Here is a 5,325-nt window from a genome sequence, read left to right on the forward strand (position 1 = left end):
CAATCCCCTGAATACATATTCCCTTCTTCGAGAAAACGCAGAGAAGTGAACCGTCTCATATGAATATGCTACCAGTCATAAGTTTCAATACGGAGCTGCAAGTACTTAAGAATTATCAATTACTCTACAATTATGCAGCGGCGTCATCATCCAAGCTATAGCTGGAATAGGGAAGGGAACATAATATCCCATAAGTCTTATTAGAACACGCTGGAAATAGTGACGTAAAAAAAAAAATCGCCAACGGCACGTGGTGTTCCCAAGCGGTCACCCATCCAAGTACTGACCACGCCCAATGTTGCTTGACTTCGGTGATCGGACGAGAACCGGTATTTTCAACATGGTATGGCCGTTGCCGATGAAACTGCGTAATCTGTAGGCACTTGAGGACGATGGGATTGGGGTGCACTCGATAAAACCTGCACTCGCTCACACACACACGTAAACTGCCTGCTTAGACTCTGTACCTAAATTACCAAGCTCGTTGGATGTCATTGGGATAGATGATAAATCTATCTATCAACGGCAGTTTGGTTACGTTTCAACGTCACACACTGCTGGATTGACACGGGATTAATAAAACAGCTAGTCGGCATTCTAAGTTAAGCCACAGGTGGATTGTTGTTCAACAGCGGAGCCTCCTTTCAACCACATGGTTGTGGAACTGTAGTCGGATTTTCGACATCATTTTCATGCCATACTACGGAACTTCACACAAACTTCAATTCACTTCTTGCACCGGCGGCTACTACGAATGGACTGAAGCTCGCTACTGACTAGGGGGGGGGGGACATTTGTCTCTTGATGGATTACGTGACAGATATATAAAGTATCAGTCGTATGTTATGAACCCGAGTTTCAATAAAGATAGATTACCCGTATGTCCACAGATTCTCAGTAGTGGCCTGCGGAAGGATTATGCCCGCGGTCGACAAGTTACCTTCTAAGTTGTTTTCCCTCAACAATTAATGCTGCCAAGTGAGTAGGAATGACACCGCGCTCTCATATAAGTCGTACGAAACTATTAAGGAAACGAATTTGCCTCGTGGATCCAAGTCTCCCATGGACTGCCTATAATGTATTATCTATCCTAGAAGTGTTATCGGGGTGATTATTTAAATTTTCACTCGGTGGGAACCGCTGTTGTTCTTCATTCATCTACTCTGTTATGAATAACTTGTGGCCCTTAAAAGGGCCGGTTGCTGATTCCCTAGCAAGCACTCCCGCTTACTTGGAACTAGTGTATTTTGTGACGGCCTTGGTCCCTTCACTGACGGCGTGCTTGGCCAGCTCACCGGGTAGCAGGAGACGGACGGCTGTCTGGATCTCCCGACTGGTGATGGTCGACCGCTTGTTGTAATGCGCGAGCCGCGAAGCTTCCGCGGCGATGCGCTCGAAGATGTCGTTAACGAAGCTGTTCATGATGCTCATAGCCTTTGAACTGATTCCCGTGTCTGGGTGAACTTGTTTCAGAACCTTGTAGATGTAAATGGCGTAGCTCTCCTTCCTCTTGCGCTTCTTCTTCTTATCGCCCTTCGAAATATTCTTCTGGGCCTTGCCGGCCTTCTTGGCAGCCTTTCCGGAAGCTTTGGGGGGCATGGTGCTCGTCTGATGATGAGCCGAACGAACGAACGAATGAATGGGGACGAAGAAAGAATGAATGATGTTTAAAATGGCAGGCAGGGTAAGCATCCCATGCCTCCATTGGTTCCTCGACAAGCAATTCTCTAACTTTAGATCGAGGTACCCAGCTATAAGCCGTTTGCCCTCTCATCTAACAGTAGTGTATTTCCCCTGTGAATGATTTTATGAACATGTACACGTTATCAGTTGAATTGTGAATGAAATGAATGAAGTGAAGTGAGCACCATGCCTCGCAGATGTTAATGAGAGGTGGAGAGTCCAGTGCTCTGGTCAGTTCTGTCCTAGTCACGTTTTTGTAGTGGCGCTAGGGAAACTCGTAACCTGTTACCAACAAAGTGGTGGGCTACTCGTTTCCGTAGAAGCCGTCTGGCTGCCTGGTTGGCTGTGGCAAGTGTCGTGTGTCGTTTCGTAGGGTTTGTGTCAGTAGTGAGTAAAGAAATAGTGAATGTCACTATTTCGTCCTGTAGTCTGTTTAGTTGCCGGTCAATGTAGGATTCTATTTTCTGCATAGCAGAACGTAGAACCCCCTCGACCAGCTGTTCCGTAGTTGTTTTTTCTGTCTGTGGATCGTCTGTAGTGTTTGTCTTGGTTGTCGTTGTCTTAGCTGCATCCGCATAAGACAATTCGGGTTTGGGAAGTGTTGGGTTGAAAACGGACTGTGATGGTTTGGGTATAGGTTTCGGTATTGGTTTGTGGGTGTCTATGGGGACGTGCGTGGGATCGGTGGAGGTTATGAGATTAGTCCTTGGATATTTTGGACAGCGAGCTTGGCCCGTATAATGGGTGTCGCTGTTGCACGTGGCGCAATACCTAATCTGGGATAGGCGGTTGTGGTTGCACAGGTCGGGATTTTTGCCGCACTTAAAACAAGTCTTGGGCTTGTCGCAGTTTGTCCTTGTATGGCCGTATTGTGCACAGTTAAGGCACGGTCGGTGGAAGATTGTCTCGTGTGATGGCTCTACTCTGTAGTACCGTCCTGCAAGTTTAATTCCTTCTAGTAATTTGTCTGCTGTGGTGATGTCATTTGTGAAAATTCTAACTAAGTTGGTGGGTTTGTCTGTCTGTGCGGAGATAATTCTCTTAATGCGTGTGATGCCTGGATGTGTTACAGCCAGGATCTGCATTAGTTCGTCCTCAGAGATCAGCGTGTCGACATTTTTCATGACGACACTGATCTCTTTATTTCGGGTCTGTTTCTGTCTTGATTCACTAGGCGTAATGTTGATTTCTGCGGACGGACCGAAGTTGTACAGGGGAATTGCCCTAGCGAACTTCTCCGCGTCGTCAATCGTGGCGAATGTGAGTGTAGTTGTCTTGGTAGTGTGTGCCCAGAACTGTCGTGGAGTTTGAATGTCGAGTCGGTACTGTTTCATTAGTCGCTCTATGTGTAGTGGGTTGTTGCCGTTTTTTGTGTGGTTCAGTATTTTCAGTACTGTCCTTGTCTTGGTTCCTTGTGCGGTGTTAGGAGGAGTGGGAGAAGTGGGGCTTGCCGGAGTCGAACCGGATACTTTTGTGGGAATTGGTTTGCGCCTGTTGGACCGCTTCCCTTCTGAGGATTCGTGAGACGACGCCTCAGAGCTGGGAGGTGGTCCGTTGGGAGACTTCTCTGCTGTGGGTTTAGGGACAGGAGACCTCTCTGCTCTAGGTTTTGGAGCCGGCCCTTCTGAGGGCCCCTCTTGTGGAATGGAAGTAACCTCTGCCTCTTCCTCAGAAGAAGAAGAAGAAGAAGATTCACTGTCCAATAGAGAGGGGGGTGGGGTGGAGGAGGGATGGGATGGGTGGCCTGGTAGTTCCCAAGGTCCGAGGAGAGTGGCGGTTGGTGGAGTTTGGTATCGGGCGTGCTTCCCGAATTGTCGTGGATGCATTAAAGTCATCTGCCGTAAGTTTTCTCGGGAGGAAAAAACGTAGGCTCTCGTGGTTTTGTTTAAAGTCAAGGTCGTTGTGGGTTTCCGTGGAGTCACTGCGTCCAGTAGGTCGGGGTCAGCGTTTGTGATCACTACTGCTCTATTAGCAGTGATCGGTGCCATGGTCTTTAGTGTATGTAAGTCGTCGATCGTCTTGGTTGGTGAAGCGCTGGACTTACCAAATGATGATGGTTGTGGTGGTGATGTTGCTTCCGGAGAGACAGGTTTTGCGGCGGCCATCACACAGTCTTGAGGGTTTAGTCACTTGCGTACGGCTTCTCTAGCACTATTGATCACTACTCAGTGGCCACACTGTAGAGGTTCCTTCGTAGCTACATCTTTACGGAAGAGTACACACACACGAACACTGAATAGACCTACCCACTGTTTCGGTTCTCACTGGAAAGAAAACACGCAACTAAAGGGTTTCTCTCTGAAGTATACAAATACGCCTCAGGCGTGTTCTCGTACGGTCCGCGCCCGGTATTATAAGCAAAACGGTGGCCTTCACTTTTCGCCTCGGGCGTGTTCCCGTACGGTCCGCACTCGATGCACAGTACGATGCGGAGCGCGACTGATCAATCCTCTGCCATGCAGGGCCCGACGGATCATCATCACCACGCCTCGCCCACGGTAACCTTCACTTTTACGCCAACGTCAATAATCGACAGCGGACCAATCGTAAAGTCACAAACGTTTGCGCTGTTTCCAGTGCGAGCCAATAGAAACAGCGCAAACGTTTGTGACTTTACGATTGGTCCGCTGTCGATTATTGACGTTGGCGTAAAAGTGAAGGTTACCGTGGGCGAGGCGTGGTGATGATGATCCGTCGGGCCCTGCATGGCAGAGGATTGATCAGTCGCGCTCCGCATCGTACTGTGCATCGAGTGCGGACCGTACGGGAACACGCCCGAGGCGAAAAGTGAAGGCCACCGTTTTGCTTATAATACCGGGCGCGGACCGTACGAGAACACGCCTGAGGCGTATTTGTATACTTCAGAGAGAAACCCTTTAGTTGCGTGTTTTCTTTCCAGTGAGAACCGAAACAGTGGGTAGGTCTATTCAGTGTTCGTGTGTGTGTACTCTTCCGTAAAGATGTAGCTACGAAGGAACCTCTACAGTGTGGCCACTGAGTAGTGATCAATAGTGCTAGAGAAGCCGTACGCAAGTGACTAAACCCTCAAGACTGTGTGATTTTGTGCCATTGCCTCGAGTGAACTCTTCAATTGTTAACATCTCTAGTGTGGTGCTAGTGTACGGACCACTAGTTAACCGATCCAGATATACAGTTCTCTCCGCTTAACGATAGGACGTTACTGCGGAAATTTCCATCTAGTTGTAGCGCACCTTTACTACAAATATTGTTCCAGTTAGAGAGAAGCCAACACAGTGTAGCATACCGAGTGACTGACAATTTGGGCGTGTATTAAATCTTATATCACGTCAAGTGTATTCGAGTGCAAGACATTTACTATGCGTGCAGTCATGTTTCACTCTCTCTGGAAGTGAAAACTAAACAGTGCTCTGTGTGCTCATAGTACAAAACAATCTAACGTGCAGTGAGTGAACCAACTAAATATTGTCAACGAAACTTTACACTCCAAATATTCTCCTTTGTCTTTTCATTTCTGGACTTAGTTTAACCTTTCTTATCTCTTTCTCCAATATATACCTCAAATGCCGCAGTGTCAATTACAGTGTTTAGTGCTACGTATTACATCTTCAACCAAATAGTGCATCATAACTCCAACACAAATCAAAAGGAGGAGCCACCATG

The 5,325-nt window shown here is 47.7% G+C and overlaps 1 non-coding gene across 1 annotated transcript; it reads right to left on the bottom strand.

Moving 5' to 3' along the window:
- Nucleotides 1-238: 238 nt before the first annotated feature.
- On the bottom strand, nt 239-357 carry LOC138693918 (5S ribosomal RNA). Its single transcript, XR_011330603.1, has one exon. It is a non-coding gene; the product is annotated as a 5S ribosomal RNA (ribosomal RNA).
- Nucleotides 358-5,325: the final 4,968 nt, after the last annotated feature.

This window comes from Periplaneta americana, unplaced genomic scaffold (genome assembly GCF_040183065.1).
Source record: "Periplaneta americana isolate PAMFEO1 unplaced genomic scaffold, P.americana_PAMFEO1_priV1 scaffold_24, whole genome shotgun sequence".
Taxonomy (NCBI): domain Eukaryota; kingdom Metazoa; phylum Arthropoda; class Insecta; order Blattodea; family Blattidae; genus Periplaneta; species Periplaneta americana.